The 20212-nt window shown below is 40.6% G+C and overlaps 1 pseudogene; it reads left to right on the top strand.

Moving 5' to 3' along the window:
- Window positions 1-19701, top strand: part of LOC131481522 (phosphatidylinositol transfer protein beta isoform-like) — a 42919-nt pseudogene extending 23218 nt beyond the window's left edge.
- Window positions 19702-20212: the final 511 nt, after the last annotated feature.

The following is a 20212-nucleotide window of genomic DNA, read 5'->3' as shown; positions in this document are numbered from 1 at the left end:
GTGACAAACCATTGTGATGTCATAGTCACTTTTGAATTATGAAGATTAAAGGAAATATCACAAGCCAAATATCATTCAAAGTAGACTGCAATGTTGGTGTTCGTGCAGTGGATGTGGGGACACGAGGGTGTGAAGAGTATTGTTCCATTGTAGGCAGGGCCGCAAGGAACTTCCGCTGTGCGGCAGGGCCCAGGCGGATGACTCTACAACCATCTGAATGCAGCTCCACCTTCCTTTGCATGGATACCGGACCACCCTGCGGAAGAATTCTAATCCATCCAGGCATTGTTTGCTACTGTGGAGTTGGCCAAAATTTTACTCAATGTGAGCTTGGAGGTTAATGTCAATAATAATGTCTTACAAAAGGGCCTTCTATTATTCCTACTGTCTTGGCTGTCCCCATTGACCTTATGCTAATCAAGGGACCTATATTTAGGGTTTCATTCTTTCCTTGATCTTTAGGTTCTCCTTTTCTTTGTGATACAAGAATAAGTTGTAGAATAAGAATTGTAGTAGGAACTTCTATTGTTTTTAGGTAAAGCAAATGGCAGAATTATCTTCAGAAACACCCACTTGACCATGATGTAAAAAGTCTGAGCCAGAGTTTGACTGTTTCTGTATAAATAAAATGGACAGCTTTCCCGCATTGTCCATTATGATCAAGGAATCCTAGTGGTCCATCTCTTTCTTCTTTGCACCTCATCCACGCACCCTTCATGAGTTCCAAACTCAGCTGGAGCTGGACTCCGGCACTGCAATATCATGAACACAATTGAATTATTAAGCCAGCATTCTTACATCATAAACTTACATAGTGAAGTTACAATTTATTTGCATACAATTCCTTGTTTCTTCAAAAGTGTCCATTCATGATATCATAATTTGTTGAAATAGCATAAAATTAGAATGGTGCCATTATAATCAATTCTATGTCATAAATCACAATTTTAATGTTTTAAAATTTTACTGATGTCATAATTGCTTTGTGAAAAACATTCAGAGATCATCAACACACAATAGTGATGCTATGATTGGGCCCGGCGGCATGGCCTAGAGGCTAAAGTCCTCGCCTTGAACGCCCCGGGATCCCATATGGGCACCGGTTCTAATCCCGGCAGCTCCACTTCCCATCCAGCTCCCTGCTTGTGGTCTGGGAAAGCAGTTGAGGATGGCCCAAAGCTTTGGGACACTGTACCCGTGTGGGAGACCCGGAAAAGTTTCCTGGTTCCCAGCTTCGGATTGGCACAGCACCAGCCATTGCGGTTCACTTGGGGAGTGAATCATCGGACGGAAGATCTTCCTCTCTGTCTCTCCTCTGTGTATATCTGACTTTGTAATAAGATAAATAAATCTTAAAAAAAAAAACAGTGATGCTATGATCAACTGTGATGTCATAAACCTAGCATTGTGCTTTCATAACCAACTGTAGTATCACAGAGTATTGTGCAATAATTTTGATTTCATATGCTACTGCTGTGTTGCCATAAAACATTACCATTTCATAATAAACTTGATTTTTTCAATCACCATATTGATATCATAAACATACCACTATGATATAATATTCAATTGGGCAACCATATAAAACCATGGTGACCTTATAAACATAACATTGTGATATCATATACAAATTTGAAGCTATAAATCACAACTGCATTGGGATAAAATATTTAATTTCATACTCAATTGATTTGTGACAAGCCACCCTTCTGAAATTACAAATCTTCCTCTGTGGTGGAATATTGTGAAGTCAAATATTACCCTGTAAAATCTCAAAGCTAGTATAGTATTTTTTTCTGATACCAGAATTATATTTTCGTGAATTCATTATGAGGTCAAAATCATTTGTTATTTATGATCATTCTAATATAAACGTGAAAATCAATTGGGTAGTACTAAAATTCATTGTGACATCATAAACCACCCATCGTCATATTATGGTTTATTGTGAAGCAACCAACCAAATGTGCCATCTTAATCAATTATAAAATCATAAATCAACAACTGGAATTACATAAAATTATCATTAAGAGATAATACTCAATTGTATTGTCATAAATCAACCATTGTGCTGTCATAATCAATTCTAATATTAGGCAAACACCACATAACATTGAGTTGTGATGACATAAGTCAGCATTGTGATATAAATAAACTGACTATGATGTTATCAACCACGCTGTTACAAAATTGTGACATCAAAATAAATTGTGATGTCATAAATCAGAGAACTTTCTGTCTTGGTCCATTTTGATGTTATAACCAGCAACTGTGATGCCATGAAATTACCTTTAAGACCAAATTATCAGGACAGGTATTGTGGTGTCGCAGGTAAAGCAATCAGCTGAATAAGCTCCTGGCTCCTGAGGTTGGTCTGGCCCAGTTCTGGCCAATATCACCATTTGGAAACTGAATCAACAGATGGAAGATCTCTGTTTTTCCCTCTCAGTCTAACTCTGGCCAACAGGAGAATAAATAAACAATTTTTAAAAGAAGTATTAACCAATTGTGATATTACCAACAAACCATTGATTAATGTAATCGAATTTGTATGTAATAAGCTACAAGTGTTTTGTCACAAAACATTGTGATGTCATAAGCAGTTGGCATGTGATCAACCACCACTCTGATGTCGTAAATACTGCTGCAATGTCACAGCAATGCTATTAGAGTCTCATAAAACTCAATTGTGAGCCAATGAAGCAAACACTGTGCAACTGGTAACACTTTCTCTCAGAAACAGCCATTGTATTGTCATAAAACATTGTGAACTCATAATAAATTGGTTTGTGATTAGCCACCATTATGATACAAAATAACAACAAAAATTGTCATAATTATTCGTGCTGTCACAAAGCTATCATTGCTCTATCGTAAAAAATATGAAGTCATACAATCATTATGACTTCAGAAACCTAACATTCTGCAAGAATAACAAACTGTGGTGTCACAAAACAATATTGTGTCGGCCTAATCAGTTTTGATGTCTGAAATAGTCATTTATTTTCAGAAAAAAGAAACATTGAAAAATCACAGTCAGTTGTGAGACAATGCACAGTTCTGGTATCCTGAACATAACATTCTTGTCACAAAAAGCATCATAGCAATATAGACAATTGTTCTGAGACAAACCAATATTCTGATATAATAAATTTGATCTAACGCTCATCTAATCAAGATAATACGAAGCAGCAATCAGTATTACAAACAAAATATTTTTCTTGTGAATTGTCATTTCATGAATCATCGTTGTCATGTCATAATAGATTGTAGTATGAAAAAAAGCATAATCTGCTATAAATTTGTCCTGGTTAATTCACAAATCAGCTGAAATTTCAGCAAAATAGTTGTCCTGATCCACAATTCATTTTATTTTCAAAAAAACATTGTGCTGTTACAGTCATGTTATATCATTAGCCACTATTATGTTATAAACGTTCCACAATGATCACAGAAACCCGTTTCCAACTTCATTATCACTCTCAATGGAATGTCAGAACCCAACCACTATGCTGCCATGTTCAGCTTTGAATACAAAAACCACCGATTGCATAAGAGTATTTTGATATGAAAATCAATTGGTCTGTTATACGACTACCACTGAGATGTCATACTCAAATACGGATTCATACGATCCATTGTGAACTATGAGATGATTACTTTTCAGTTCATAAACCACAATTGTAGTTAGGAAAATGTGCTGAGGAGGAGTTAAGATGGCCAACAGTGGTAGACTGATGTGACCAGGAGTCAGGAAAGTTGGGGACAGGAGTTGACAGAAGTGAAGGCAAGAGGAAGAGCATCACGAGGGACACTGGGGGAAATCCTCGAGGGCCACAGGGACTAAGAAAGACGGCACCGAGCAGTGAAACAGACGTGAAAGAATGTGAACTACAAGCTGAGTGAGTGAAGGAGGGCTCCTCGCGCTACGGAGACTCCAACGAAATTCGGTGAGCAAAAATTCAGGGAGCGAATTACAATGAGTTACTACGACAGGGAAGTTACCACCCATAGGAGGCGAAGAGAGGCAGGTGAACTCCAGGGGAAAAAAAAACATGGCTAAGGGTGTCTGAAATGAGGGCTATGTGGTAGACGTGGAGCTAGGCAGTCTGGCTGGAGGAGAGAGCCATTGTGCAGAAAGAAGCAAACATAGAGTCCAGCATCTTATCGTCCAGTCAAGTTCAACGGCTTCTTAGGTATACCCTTTCTGGTCTGAAGACAGAGCCAGCAGAGTATCATCCCAGTCAATTAAAAGCTCCAACATACCATCAGTATACGCTTGCAATGGGGGAATCTCAACTGAACTTGAGCTGTGGTTATGCAACAAGGTGGAGGAATCCGCCATGGTGGGAGGGTTTGGGGAGGGGTGGGGAGAAACCAAGTACTTATGAAACTGTGTCACATAATACAATGTAATTAATGAATTAAAAATAATAAATAATTAAAAAAAAAAAAAGAAAGAAAGAAGCAAACAGACCAGGCGAACCTGTGAATTAGAATCCTCCCACACTGGGCTGCTCCTATCCGAAGTCCACGAGAAGTTCACAAAAGGGAGACCTAATACCTACCTCTAATATCGCCTGGGACTGATATGCTCACAGGATCGCAGAGTTGCTGGAGTGAAGAAGGGATATAGGGAGCAAGCTCTCCCAACAGCAGAGTAAGCACCAGGGGGGGAAAAAAATTCAAGGTCAGCAATAACTCAGATCACCCACAAGGTGGCATTCTGGCAGCGTTTACTTCTAATCCTTTTGTCTCTGCTGCCACCTTGTGGGTAACCCGAGTTATTGCTGACCTTGATTTTTTTTTTTTTTTCCATTCTCAAGTACCCCAGCAACAAAGCAGAGACAAATACCACAAAACAACAAGAAAACACAAAGGCGTGGCGCAAGGTCACAGGAAAAGACATGAGTCAGGAGGGAGCCAGTGCCACCTCGAAATTTCACCAAATGAAGAAATTGATGAACTATCAGACAGGGAATTCAGAAAAAAAAATAATAAAACTCTTCAGAGACAATGAAGAACAATGGGAGGAGCTCAAGGAACTAAAAATCACATCATCCCAGAAACAAAACTATTAAAAATGATTTGATTTGCAGCACAAAGTTGAGACCTAAACTAATAGAATGAATACAGCAGAAGACGGAATCTCTGAAATGGAAGACAGCCAGAATGAAAACATGCAGATCATCAAACAGCTAGAGAAAAACCTGAAAAATTGGAACTCTTTCCACTGAGATCTGGAACAAGACAAGGATGTCCACTATCACCAATGCTACTCAACATAGTACTAGAAGTGCTCACAGAGGCCATAAGAGAAGACAAAGAAATCTAAGGAATTCAAATGGGAAACGAAGAAGTCAAGCTTTGACTATTCGCAGATGACATGATCCTATACATAGAAGAACCAAGAGACTCAATACAGAGACTGCTAGAACTCATATGAGATTTTGGTAGAATGGCAGGGTACAAAATAAATGAACAAAAACCAACAGCCAGAGTGTACGCAAATAGCCCCAAGGTGGAAAAAGATCTAACCAGCAGGGTACTGTTAAAAAATAACAGAGAAGAAAACTAAGTGTCTAGGAATAAACATAGCTAAAAAATGTAGAAGACCTCTTTGAAGAAAACTATAAAAAACTCAAAAAAAAAATAAATTGAAGAAGATCTCAAAAGATGGAGCAGCATACCATGTTCCTGCATAAGTAAAATCAGTATCATCAAAATGTCCATACTTCCAAAAGCAATATATACATTCAACGCAAACCCAAATAAATTACCCAAAACATTCTTCAAAAAAACTGGAAAAAAATGATACAAGGTCCAATGAAAACACAAAATACCATGAATAGCTAGAACATCCTGACAAGGGGCATCACAGTTCCAGACCTCTGGACATCATATAGGGTGGTGGAAGTTAATCAGCCTGGTACTGGCAAAAAGATAGAGAGGAGGATCAACCAAGCAGAATAGAAACAACAGAAGGAAACCCACATAGATACACCCAAATAATCTTTGAAAAAAATGAAAACGGACAACAGTCCAGGGAAATTGGAAGATCTCTTTGATAAATGCTGTTGGGACAATTGGTTGATAGTCTACAGAAACAAGAAGTTAGACCCACAACTTTCACCATACACTAAGATCAAATCTAAATGGATAAAAGACCTACACCTACATCCAGAAACCTTCAAACATTTGGAAGAAAATGTTGGAAACACCCTGCAACATTTAGGGGTAGGCCCTGACTTCCTAAAAAGAAAATGAAAAGCAGTAGCAATCAAGACCAAAATAAACAAATGGGACCTCATCAAACTAAGAAGCTTCTGTACAGCAAGGGAAACCATCAACAAAATAAATAGCAACCCACAGAATGGGAGAAGATCTTCGCGCACTACACAGGTGATAGGGGGCTAATCTCCAGAATATATAAAGATCTCCAGAACAACCAGAACAAAGAAACCACTCAAGAAATGGGCACAGCAAATGGGCAGACAATTCACAAAGGAAAACACCCAAATGGCAGACAAACATATGAAAAAAAACGCCCAAGTTCCCTGGCAATAGGGGAAATCCAAATTAAGACATCAGTGAGGTACAAGCTAATGCCAGTAAGAATGGCTCACATAAAGAAAACCACCAACAGTTGCTGACAAGGATATGGGATAAAGGAAACCCTTCTGCACTGTTGGTGGGGCTGAAGGTTGGTACAGCCTCTATGGAAATCAGTATGGAGAACATTCAAACAACTGAAAATCTGTATACCATATGATCCAGCAATAGCACTTCTAGGAATATATCCTAAACATCTGCTACACCAGAAACCAACACGCACCTTATGTTCATAGCCGCACAATTAATAATTGCAAAACATGGAAACAACCAAAATGCCCATCAACAGAAGATTGGATAAGAAAGCTATGGCTCATCTACTCCATGGAATACTACTCAGCTATTTAAAAAAAAAATGCCGAATGGATCCAATTGGAAACAATTATGCTAAGAGAAACGAGCCAATCCCAAAGGTTCAATACTACATGTTTGCCTTAATTTAAGATGAAATGATGCCGATCTGAAAAATAGTACCTGTAAATTGTAAAATTATTGCAACCTCAGTCTTAATCACATGCAATAAGATATTGTGATATAATCAATGAACCAACAATCAATAAGAGACACACTGCTTATGATCTACATCAAAGAACTGAAACATCTGATATGCTTTTAATATCCTGTTATTCTGTAATGGGTCAGGAGAACAGAGAAATCTTCCACCTTCTCAGACTGTGTGAGGAAGATGCTAAGTATAACCTGTGATAATTGTAACAGATAACTTACAGACGGCAGACTTAAATCTGCATTAGACATTAGCAAAAACTGTAAAGATTTACAGTGGGATCCAAGAGTGATCCTGACAGCCTCTTAACAGGAGGCCATATGCACAAGAGGTGGGGGGAGGGTTATCCTGAGTGGAGTGTAGGATAGGAGGAGGCTTGTGTCCCAACCCTGGAGACTCCCGGATCCTCACTAAGGACTATCAGTATGGGCACCAAGGACTATATCCCCACTGCCAAGGAGACCATGGGGAACTGGAGTGCCCTCATAGGCCATGAACTTTGAGGTCCTCCATTCCTTATTGAATCTCCCACATGGAATGGAAGATGCCCAGATTCTTCCTCACAGGATCTAATGTCATCAGAACAACAGCCAGGAGCCCTGAGTGGTCCTCAGAAACAGAAGAACTGTCAACTTCCATCACGACTAGAAAGAGGAGCTTTCACTGGTCCTTAGTTCCCACTTTGGGTGTCCACCCTCTCTTGGAATGACCAGCAGGGTTACTCCAGAGCCCCCCAAATTAGATCAGATAGACAGAGACCAATAAGGAAAGCTTAGAACCAGACAAGTAATGGTCAGCTTGGATTCACATATACCTTACTAGGTAGCACACAAAGATTAGTTACTCCTCACTAAGGTATTGAAGATTTCTCTGCACACCCCTCCTAAAGCTGTTCTGCTCCTCAATTGTTAACATATAACATGTTTGAGTTATAAGACTATTTGAACTATCCTAAAATTCACCAACTTAGTAAAAATCATGCTTGAATACTATAAGCAACTAAATATAAAAATGAAAATAGGCACGAGACATCTGAATAATACCCTATAACCATTTTAAGGTATATAGCAGCCAGATGTGTATAAACAAAAATTGAAAAGTCAATCAAGTAGTCACAGGATGTGGTTAAGAACTTGCATTTTCTAACACAGTGGTCACTCAATACCATGTGAATTAACTTCATGATGTTGAAATTTTTGTTGAAATTTTGTAGTGGCTTTTCATTGGAGGGGATGATATTTTTCCAGCTCTTACTTCAGACCAGGGGTGGTGTCCCAATGAAACTGCTGAATTTATCTGGACAATAAGATGTTGTACTCTCTGCACAGTCCATTCCCGCAATGAAGGAACCTTGACTGGACATGAACTGAACTACTGTAACAATATGAAGGAATTCAATATGGGGGTAGGGCTTTTGGAGTGGTTGAGGAAATCCCAGAGCCTATCAAACTGTCATAAAATGAAATTAAAATCTAGTTTCCTGTGAGACATCTCCTGTGAGTTTAATTGGCATTCCTTTATGTCAGTTGATTTTTTTTTCATGTGTACATTTAAGGATGTTTTCCTTATGTTCTATTGAAGAGAACTTGATGATCATGTGTCTTGGTGAAGATCGTTTTTTTTTTGTCAGGCCTATTGGGAGTTCTGTACCCCTCCTGGATGTTGTTCCTCAATTTTTTCTCTAATTAGAAAAATTTTCCTTTATTATTTCATTAAATATTTTTGTAAAACCAGTTTCTTTTTCTGCACTGCACCTACTGGGAATCCCATAGCTCTTTTTATTATTATTATTATTATTTAACTTCATTAATTACATTGTATTATGTGACACAGTTACATAGATACTTGGGTTCTCCCACCCCTGCCCAAACCCTCCCACCATGGTGGATTCCTCCACCTTGTTGCATAACCACAGCTCAAGTTCAGTTGAGATTTCCCCATTGCAAGCATACACCAAACATAGAGTCCAGCATCTTATTGTCCAGTCAAGTTCAACGTCTTCTTAGGTATACCCTCTCTGGTCTGAAGACAGAGCTAGCAGAGTATTATCCCAGTCAATTGAAAGCTCCATCATACCATCAGCAAAAATTTACATCATTATGGAATTAATTGGCATAGTAATGAGTAACCAACATGTTGAAAGTAAATACGAGTTCCCAGCCACCTTCTGTGATCACCTCACCTATACTTCAATTTAGTTTATACACAACATATAACATTCAAAACATAACATGTTATACATAACATCATATCATCTTAAATTAAGGCAAACATGTGGTATTTAACCTTTTGGGATTGGCTCATTTCCCTTAGCATGATGGTTTCCAGTTTGGCCCATTTGGCCACAAAGAACTGCATTTTGTTTTTTTTAATAGCTGAGTAGTATTCCATGGAGTAGATGAACCATAGCTTTCTTATCCAATCCTCTGTTGATGGGCATTTTGGTTGCTTCCATGTTTTTGCAATTACTGATTGTGCTGCTATGAGCATAGGAGTGCATGTTGGTTTCTCATAAAACAAGTGTTCTGGATATATTCCTAGGAGTGCTATTGCTGGATCATACGGTATGTTGAATTTGAGTTGTTTGAATATTCTCCATACTGATTTCCATAGAGGCTGTACCAGCCTGCAGCCCCACCAGCAGTGGAGTAGGGATCCCTTTTCCCCGCAACCTCGCCAACAAGTGTTGTTGGTGCTTTTATTCATGTGGGCCAGTCTTACTGGCGTTAGGTGGTACCTCATTGATGTTTTAATTTGGATTTCCCTTATTGCCAGGGAACTTGAGCATTTTTTCATATGTTTATTTGCCATTTGGGTTTGTTCCTTTGTGAAGTGTTTGCCCATTTCCCGTGCCCATTTCTTGAGTGGCTTGTTTGTTTTGACATTTTGGTTGTTTTGTAGCTCTTTGTATATTCTGGAGATCAGCCCTCTATCACCTATGTCGTGTGCAAAGATCTTCTCCCATTCTGTGGGTTGCTTTTTACTTTGTTGATTGTTTCTCTAGCTGTACAGAAGCTTCTTAGTTTGATGAGGTCCCAATTGTTTATTTTGGTCTCGATTTCTACTGCATTTGGAGTCTTTTTTAGGAAGTGAGGGCCTACCCCTAAGTGTTCCAGTGTGTTTCCAACATTTTCTTCCAAAAGTTTGAAGGTTTCTGGATGTAGGTTTAGATCTGTTATCTATTTAGATCTGATCTTAGTGTATGGTGAGAGATGTGGATCTATTTTTTTGTTTCTGCAGGCTATTAACCAGTTGTCCCAACAGCATTTATTGAACAGACCTTCCCATTTGCCTGGATTGTCGTTTGTCTTTTTGTCAAAGATTATTTGGCTGTATCTGTGTGGATTTCCTTCTGGCGTTTCTATTCCGCTCCATTGATCTTCCTCTCTATCTTTGTGCCAGTACCACGCTGTTTTGATAACCACTGCCCTATAGTATGTCCAGAGGTCCGGAACTGTGATTTCCCCTGCTAACTTCCTGTTCTTCAGGATGGTTCTAGCTATCCCTGGTTTTTTGTGTTTCCAGATGAACTTTTGGATCATTGTTTCCAGTTCCATGAAGAATGTTTTGGGCAATTTGATTGGGATTGCGTTGAATGTATATATTGCTTTTGGCAGTATAGACATTTTAATGATATTGATTTTACCTATCCAGGAGCATGGGATGTTACTCCATCTTTTGAGGTCTTGTTCAATTTGTTTTTTAAGTAGTTTGTAGTTTTCTTCGAATAAGTCTCCTACATTTTTGGTTAGATTTATTCCCAGATATTTCATACTTTTCTCTGTTATTTTGAATGGTATCTTGCTGGTTAAGTCTTTTTCCATCTTGGGGCTATTTGCATACACTATGGCTGTTGATTTTTGTTCATTAATTTTGTACCCTGCCACTCTACCAAACTCTCGTACAAGTTCTAGCAGTCTCTGTATTGAGTCTCTTGTCTCTTCTACATAAAGAATCATATCATCTGCATATAGTGAGAGTTTGACTTCTTCGTTTCCCATTTGGATTCCTCTGATTTCTTTTTCTTGTCTTATGGCCTCAGCGAGTACCTCTAGGACTATGTTGAATAGTAGTGGAGAAAGTGGACATCCCTGTCTTGTTCCAGATCTCAGTGGGAAGGGTTCCAGCTTTTCTCCATTCAGTATGATGCTGGCGTTGGGTTTTTCATATATGGCTTTAATTATGTTGTGGATTTTTCCATCTATGCCTACCTTGGTTAGGGTTTTTAGTAGGAAGTGGTGTTGGATTTTGTTGAAAGCTTTTTCTGCATCTATTGATACTATTATGTGATTCTTGTTTTTCAGTTTTTGGATGTAGTGTATCACATTTATGGATTTGCGAATGTTGAACCACCCCTGCATTCCAGGGATGAATCCTACTTGATCTGGATGAACGATCTGTCTGATGTGTTTTTGAATTCTGTTGGCTAGGATTTTGTTGAGAATCTTAGCATCAATGTTCATCAAAGAGATAGGTCTGTAGTTTTCCTTCTCTGTTAGTTCTCTGTCTGGTTTTGGGATTAAGGTAATGTTGGCTTCATAGAATGAGTTCGGAAGGGTTGTCTCTTTTTCTATTGTTTTGAAGAGTTTGTAGAGGATTGGGGTCAGTTCTGTTCGGAATGTTTTGTAGAATTCTGGAGTGAAGCCGTCTGGGCCTGGGCTTTTCTTTGTTGGGAGGTCTTTAATCACTGATTCAATCTCTACTTCAGTTATGGGTTTGTTCAGGTCGTTTGTTGCCTCTGGGCTAAGTTTTGGCAGGTGGTAGAAGTCTAAGAACTTTTCCATTTCTTGGTGATCTTCTGATTTGTTGGAGTACAGTGCTTTGTAGTAATTTCTAATTATGGCCTTAATGGATGCGGTGTCTGTTGTTATGTTGCCTTTTTCATCTTTGATGCTGTTAATTCTTGCCTTCTCTTGTTTTTTCTTTGTCAGTCGGGCCAGTGGGGTGTCTATCTTGTTTATCTTTTCAAAAAACCAGCTTTTTGATTCATTGATTTTGTGTATGGTTTTTTTTATTTCTATCTGGTTGATTTCCTCCCTTGTTTTGATGATTTCTTGTTTCCTATTGTGTGTGGGGCACTTCTGCTGTTGTTTTTCCAATTCCTGAAGGTGTGTGTTTAGTTCTTGTATTTGGCGCCTCTCTTGGGCCTTGACATGAGCTCCAATTGCGATGAGTTTACCCCGTAGCACTGCTTTGGCAGTGTCCCACAAATTTTGGAATGTTGTGTCAGAGTTTTCATTGGTTTCCATAAATTTTTTGATCTCATCTTTAATTTCTTCTCTGATCCATTGTTCGTTTAATAGCATATTGTTCAGCCTCCAAGAGTTTCTGTATTTCCTGGGGCATTTTGAATTGCTGATTTCCAGCTTCATTCCGTGGTGGTCTGAGAGGGTACATGGTATGATTCCTATCTTTTTGAAGTTATTTAGGTTTGCTTTGTGTCCTATCATGTGGTCGATCCTGGAGAAGGTGCCATGCACTGCTGAAAAAAATGTATAATCTGTGGCCTTAGGGTAAAAAATTCTATAAATGTCAACCAAGTCCAGTTGTTCTATTGTTTGTATGAGCTCTGTTGTTTCTTTGTTGAGTTTTTGTTTTGTTGATCTGTCTATAGTTGTTAGTGGGGTGTTAAGATCACCCACTATTATTGTGTGCATATCTATGTCTCCCCTTAAGTCCGTGAGTAATTGCTTCACGTAGCTAGGTGCGTTTGAATTTGGTGCATATATGTTCACAATAGTAATTACTTCCTGATGGATCAGTCCCTTCACCAATATATAATGTCCTTCCCTGTCCTTTTTGATGTGTGTCAGATTGAAGTCCACATCATCTGAAATTAAGACAGCTACCCCGGCCTTTTTTTCTCGTCCATTGGCATGAAATATCTGTTTCCAACCTTTCACTTTCAGCTTCTTCGAATCTCTTCTGGTTAGATGTGTCTCTTGTAGGCAACAGATAGTTGGGTGTTGTTTGATAATCCATTCTGTTAATCTATGTCTTTTGATTGGTGAGTTCAGGCCATTTGTGTTAAGAGTTAAAATTGAGAGGTTGTGATTTTGCCCTGCCATACTTGTTTTTGTGGGTGTTGATATCTGTGTAATTGCCCTTCCTTGTGTGGACTTTAGTGGGGAGATCTTCCTGTTTGCCATCTTTGCTTATGATTCACCTCCTTTTTTTCTGGATTTAGTGCATTTCTAAGGAGATTTTGTAGAGCTGGTTTTGTGCTGGCATATTCTTCTAATTTCTCTTTGCTGTGAAAGTATTTGATTTCGTTCTCAAATACGAATGAGATCTTTGCTGGGTACAATATTCTTGGTTGACAGTTGTTCTGATTCAGGATTTGGAAGATCTTTGTCCATTCTCTTCTTGCTTGTAAAGTCTCTTCAGAGAAGTCAGCAGTGATCCTGATTGGTTTTCCCCTGTATGTGATCTTTTCTCTGCTTCGTACTTGTCTCAGGATTCTTTCTTTGTCTTCACTGGAGTGGAACTTGAGCACCATATGTCTGGGTGAAGATCGCTTTGGGTCATATCTGCTGGGAGTCCTCTGACCCTCCTGGATTTGGGCTGGGTTCATGTTCCAAGTGTTTTGGAAGTTTTCCTGTATAATTTCGTCGAGCACCATTTGCATTCCTGACTCTTTTTCCGCTCCTTCAGGAAGGCCAATAATCCTAATATTTGATTTTCTGAGGTTGTCTTTCATTTCTTGTATGGTCTTATTGGCTTTGTTCAGACTTGTCTCCAGCTGTTTAATGAACTGGGTATGTTCGTTTTGTGTGTCTTCCGTTTCAGAGATCCTCTCTTCTGCTGTATTTGTTCTGTTGGTTAGGCTCTCAATTTTGTGCTCTAAGTCAAGGATTTTACTTTTCATTTGTTGTATTTCTGAGGTTATGTGGTTCTTGAATTCCTTGAAGTCCTCCCAGTTCTTCTCATTGTCTCTGACATATTTTAACATTATTTTTTTGAATTCCTTGTCTGGTAGATCTTCTATGTCTTCATCTCGCATCTCCGAAATAGACATTGGCTTTTGATTCTTTATTGGTAGGGTGTTGGCACTCTCATCTGGATCATTACCTTTTCTGGTATTTCTTCCCATTCTGTTAGTGTTTCTTTTTTGAGAGACCTAGGCACCAGTGTGCTGAGGGGTCTCCAAGCACTATCCTGTAGAGATCGGAGTCTGCAGGCGTGGAGTAGCAGGGTGTGGGAATTTTCAAGGCACTTTTGGTGCGTCTCCAGAACACTGGACCTCAGGGCGCCACTTCCAGGGTCCAGCAGATTCAAAGCGCACTCTCAGCTCGTCCCCTACAGGTATGCTACCACAGGGCATGGGGGAGTGAAGGCACTCTCTGTGTGCGCCCCCTGTGCGCAGGATCACAAGGCTCGGAGCACGGGACTATAGGGTGTGGGGTATTCCAGGTGCTCTCTGGAGGCGCCTCCTGCGCAGGCCCGCCCACCCCAGCGCTTGCAGGGGACTGACCGCCCCAGCGCTAGCACGGGACTGCCCAGCCCAGAGGCGTGCTTGGGTTCCTGTGGGATAGCACCGCCCAGCTGAGTGCCACACCGCAAAGGCACGGGGGAGTATTCAGTGTGCCTTTTGCCTTTCTTCCAGACACAGCTTTGGCAGTTTCAAGGCACTCTCCCGGTGTCTCTAGACGCTGGCGTCTCGGGGGGGGAGGGGCGGGGAGAGGAGCACCAATTGTGTTCAGGCTCTGTCCGTGCCCCTGGGGGGCCAACTCCCGAAGCCTCCAACCCACCACTGTCCCCACCCAACTCACTCAAACCTCAGGTTCTTGCAGTTTGCCTCTTCCTCTGGTGGGAACCCTCGCCGCAGATGCGTCTCTCAGCTACTGCGTCTGTTGCTGGTCTCGGCGGGTGTAGGCGGGTGGAACCTGGAGGCTGTGGCGGTCCCGGCGGGGCTTGGCGACCAGGGTGGGCAGATGCCAGCGGGTCCCGGTGACTCAGGGTCCTGGTGTACGCAGCGGGGGGAGTCCTGGCGGGTCCTGGTGACCAGGGTGAGCAGATGCCAGCAGGTCCCGATCACCACCGGTCCTCACGGCCACAGCGTCTGCGGGTCGGTCGGCGGCTTTCAGCGTCTGCGGGTGGGTCGGTCGGCGGCTTTCAGTGTCTGCATTCAAAGGTGACTCAGCAGGTCAGGAGCGGAAAGTCGTCTTCCCTGCCCGTCGTTTTGTTTTTCCCTGGTTGCTCTTCCAAGTTGTGTGGATTTTTTTGGTTCCACACTGTCCAGGGAACTTCACGTTCTTCTCCGTGTAGTTCTATGCTGCTCCACTTACGCTTTTGTCGCGTTCTAGCCCTCTCTGTCTGTGAGCTCTCTCACAGTCTTCCTCCTATGTCGGCCATCTTGCGAGTCTCCCCATAGCTCTTATATTAGACTTCTTAGTAGTGTCTTTCAATTCTGAAACACTTTTTTTGGCCTGATCCAGCTCTACTTCCAGCTTTTTCTTTATTTCCCCCCCGATGACAGGAAATATCTTCCAATTCTGAGATTCTTTCTTCTGCTTGCATCATTCTATTTTGGAGACTCTCCACTGTACTTTTAATTTGCTCTACTGTGTTCTTCATTTTTGATATATCAGCCTTGATTTGCCTTATTGCTGCTGCTGTTGCTTGTGTAAAAGATTCCTTCAATTCTTTGAACTGTTGTATGTGCTTCTCATTGTTGATCAGTAGCTTTAAAATGAGTTTCTGTATCTTCCTCAGTGAAGGAAGAGGTTGGCATAGGGTTTTGTTGCTTTGCAGGGGAGTTTTCAGTAATATTCACTGTACCTTTGTCTCTTCTTTTGTTCTTGATCATTGTACTTCTGGTTAGCAGATTCTTCTCCTTGGGGCAGGTTTCCAAGCTGTGTCACCTACCGGTCTGCAGTTTGATTTTACTTATTGCTCTTGGTACACAACTCTTTGCTTACAGCCAATTGTGCCATTTCCCTCCAGTGAGTTCCAGGTCTGGGATCTTATGTTAGATTTCCACAAGGAACTCCATAGCCCCGACTCCTGGCTCACCAGTCTCCACCTCCTGTGATATCATGCTGAGGTTGCACCATTGTCTGTATAAGCTTTTTCCCACTTCTGGCTGGAGCAGGTCCCAGGATTAGGGAGACACCGGGTGTCCCATATAGCTGGCTGTTGGTGGTGCTGATCTTGCTGGAAGCTGTTGGTGGTTAGGTCTGGTTGCCACACAGACCTATTTTGACCCATACGATGCCACAGTTGGTATTATTTTCCTGTGGGACCAGTGCAATCCACGGAACTCAGTGAGTTCTAGCAAGCTCAGCACATGTGAAGTACATTGTTGTTCCCTATAGTCCTAAAGCCATTGCCACAGTGTACAAAATGGCTCCTGACATACCACTACTAGAGTTCTTGGTCTGCCGGCCATCAGGTCTTAGGGAAACCCAGACCTGTTTTGGGTGGAACTTGTAGAATGCAACACTGATGCAGTCCACTGAGTCAGAAATGAGTTCACTCCCAGCTCAGTTTATGCTAAGTCCTTTCCCTTGCCTTTGTCTCCTCAGGCAAAATGGTGCCCAATTTCGGCTCTATGGGGCTGCCTGGGCTGTGAAATCCACCCTGTTCTCACACTGTCCATCTGGGATCTGCTGCTCTGTCTCTGCTCCTGGTCAAATCAAACAGCAAGCAGGATGGAGAGGGTTTTGTCTGGGTTCACCTCCCATCTCCCAGTGAAAGTCCCTTCCCACCTGGTTGCTGGTGGAGTTTCAGATGCTGTTGGAGTTCAGATCGCTGCTAGCTGAATGCCGCTGGAGTATCAGTCAGTGCAATACCACACCATTATGTGCACTGCTTTCCTGTGTCTGTCAGTCTCCAGGCACCCCTCTGCTGTTGTTCTGTCCTCTCCTAATTCCAGGAATGTGTCCTCTCTGCTTCATCCTGATTAAATGTTTCTCCATCCATTTAAACATGTCCTTACCCTATTCTACCTATTCTGACATATTGCAGATTCTAAAAGAAAAAAAAATTGTCTGCCTAGGATAGCATATCCAGCAAAGCTTTCTTTTGTCTTTGAAAATGAAATAAAATTCTTCCACAGTAAAGAAAAGTTAAAAGAATTTGTCTCTTCCAAACCTGCCCTACAAATGACACTTCAAGATGTTCTCTTGACAGAGAAGAGGGATAGTACCAAACAAAACCAAAGAAAAATGTGAAGGACATCCCAGTAAAAAGACAACAGAAGACTAAAACAATGAACAACTCATTCCTAAAATGACAGGACCAAACTACCATCCATACATATTAACCCTGAATGTAAATGGCTTAAGGTCAAACGTCATAGATTAGTAGATTGGATTAAAAACAAAGCCCATCTATTTGTTGTCTAGAAGAGACACATTTCACCAACAAAAATCAGCAGAAACTATATCACATGGGTTTTGATGTTTTCTGTTAGTTTCATCTCCTCAAAACACTTTCTTCTGATTAAATTCTTCAATGAGTCATAGATCATACAGTAGCATAATTTTCTTCAAGAAGGTTCTTGATTTTCATTTCTTCAGCTACACGTGAGTTATTTAGTAGCATGTTATTCAACTCCATGGTGTTGTTAATTTCTTTTTTCTTCCTGATGTTGATTTTGTTTTGTGGTTTTTCATTTAAGGGGATGTTTAGTAACTGTATAATGCAGACTTTCATATCTAGTAACATGTTATTCAAATTCATGGCATTGTAAATTTCTATTTTTTTCTATTGTTGATTTTGTATTATGACTTTTCATTTGAGGGGATGTACAGTAGCTGTGAAATGGAGACTATCATATACAGATGTGAGGATACAATGTAGTATGCATTTCTGCTTCCAGACACAGATGGAGTTACAATGAAACTGTTTACTATATCTTGACAATAGGATTCTGGACTCTCTGCCATTGTCCATGACTGCAATGATGGACATATGACTGTGTATTAAGAACTATACTGTAGTAATGATATAGAGGAACTAGGTGGGGCTGGGGCGAATTGTGGCTGGGTTAAGAGAAATACCAGGAGCCTATGTAACTGTATTATAAAATGATAACGATAATAATTATAATAATACATAAAAAAATTTAAAAGAAATTTAAAAAAGAAAGAAAATATGGCGACACACTCCATTCATTTGTAATAAACCAGCATACTGGCATTATAATCTCAGAATTCTGATGACACAATCACAAAATTATACAATCAAATATCATGATGTCACATTGAGCCATCAAAATAAATTGTGATAACATAGATCAAAGAATTTTCTGTCTTGGTCCATTTTGATGTTATAACCAACAACTGTGATGCCATGAAACTACCTTTAAAAGAAAATTATCGGGAGAGGTATTGTGGTGTCGCAGATAAAGCAACCACCTGAAGAAGCCCCTGACTCCTGGCATTTGTCTGGCCCCGTTCTGGCCAATAGCACCATTTGGGATGTGAATCAACAAATGGACAATTTCTGCTTTTCAATCTCACTCTAATTCTGGCCTGCAGAAGAATCAATAAATATTTTTTAAAAAAGGTAGTAATCAATTGTGATATTACCAACAAACCATTGATTGGTGTAATTAAATTTTTATGTAATAGGCTACCAGTTTTTTTGTCACAAAGCATTGTGATGTCATAAACAGTTGGCATGTGATCAACCACCACTCTACTGCTGTGCAGTAGCAGCGGCGGTGGCAGCTGTTGGAGGTGGAGGTTCCGGGAAGACGACGCTCATTAAGGAATTAATTTAAAATGTAGAGGTGAAGTCCTGATTTGAAAGAACACTCTAATGCTGTTGCTGGAGTCCCTTTCCAGTACTGTGTGACAGGCTATCTAGACCCTATCAGGTTGGACAGCTTTACTCTGAGGCAGAAGCTAGCAAGAATGAGACTGGCAGTGGAGAAGGAATTGAAGTGTTAAAAAATGAACCGTATGAAAAAGATGGTGAAAAGCGTCAGTACACCCACAAAATTTACCACCTGAAGAGCAAAGTTCCTGCCTTCATGAGGATGATTGCTCCCAAGGATTTCTTGGTGTTTCACAAAAAGTTCTGGAACACCTACCCCTACTATAGAACAATTGTAATGTATGAATATATGAAAGATGATTTCTTCATTAAAATTGAAACATGGCACAAACAAGACTTGGGAACATTAGAACATGTACATGGTTTATATCCAAACACATGGAAAATGGTTGAGATTGTCCACATAGATATTGCAGATCAAAGTCAAGCTGAACAAGCAGACTACAAAGCTGATGAAGATCAGCATTATTCCAGTCAGTCAAGACCAAGAGAGGCTCTTTGGGACCCAACTGGAAGAAGGAGCTGGCTAACAAGCCTGACTGTCCCCAGATGTGTGCCTATAAGCTGGTGACCATCAAGTTCAAGTGGTGGGGACTGCAAAGCAAAGCAGAAAACTTCATTCAGAAGCAAGCAAAAAGGATATTCACAAACTTTCATTGCCAGCTTTTTTGTTGGATTGACAATTGGATTGATTAGCCCATGGAAGACATCAGGAGAATGGAAGACGAAACTCAGAAAGAGCTAGAAACAATGCGTAAAAGGGTTCCATCCGAGGCACGTCAGCTGCTGATGTCTAGCTGAGTCCCCTGTAGAGTCAGAGAAAAAAATCCAACTGTTTACACAATCAAGGTCAAATGAAAGGGACAAGTGCAGCCAGTGATGAGTGACGACGAATCTGCCAGTGTCAGCGTGGGCTGGACGTGCACTGGGGACGAGGTACACGCGTGTGGAGGTCTTGGGTCACGTGTGTGCATGTGTCTGTGTGCGTGTATCTGCAGCTGTATGTGAAATGCATGTGGAGCTGTAGCCCCACCAGCACACACCTGTGTATATGTACAGAGCTCCTGAAGGGGTTAGCCCAGTGTCTCCAAAGTACTATACTTATCTTCTGCAAGAATGCAAGAGAAAATATTTTCAATACATACACCAAGAACAGATTTTAAATTTCAAATATTTTTCTACACCAAACCTAGCAAAAACTGAGATGATAGTTTTTGATTTATAGTAACACTAGACAATTTGCAGGCTCCTGCTAGGGAAACAAATCAAGGAGGGAATTCATCGTCATGGTGCAGAAAAATTAGAAGT

The sequence above is a fragment of the Ochotona princeps genome, chromosome 1, assembly GCF_030435755.1.
Source record: "Ochotona princeps isolate mOchPri1 chromosome 1, mOchPri1.hap1, whole genome shotgun sequence".
NCBI classification, from domain to species: domain Eukaryota; kingdom Metazoa; phylum Chordata; class Mammalia; order Lagomorpha; family Ochotonidae; genus Ochotona; species Ochotona princeps.
Note: the sequence above shows the minus strand (reverse complement) of the source record. Positions and strands in the feature narration are given on the sequence as shown.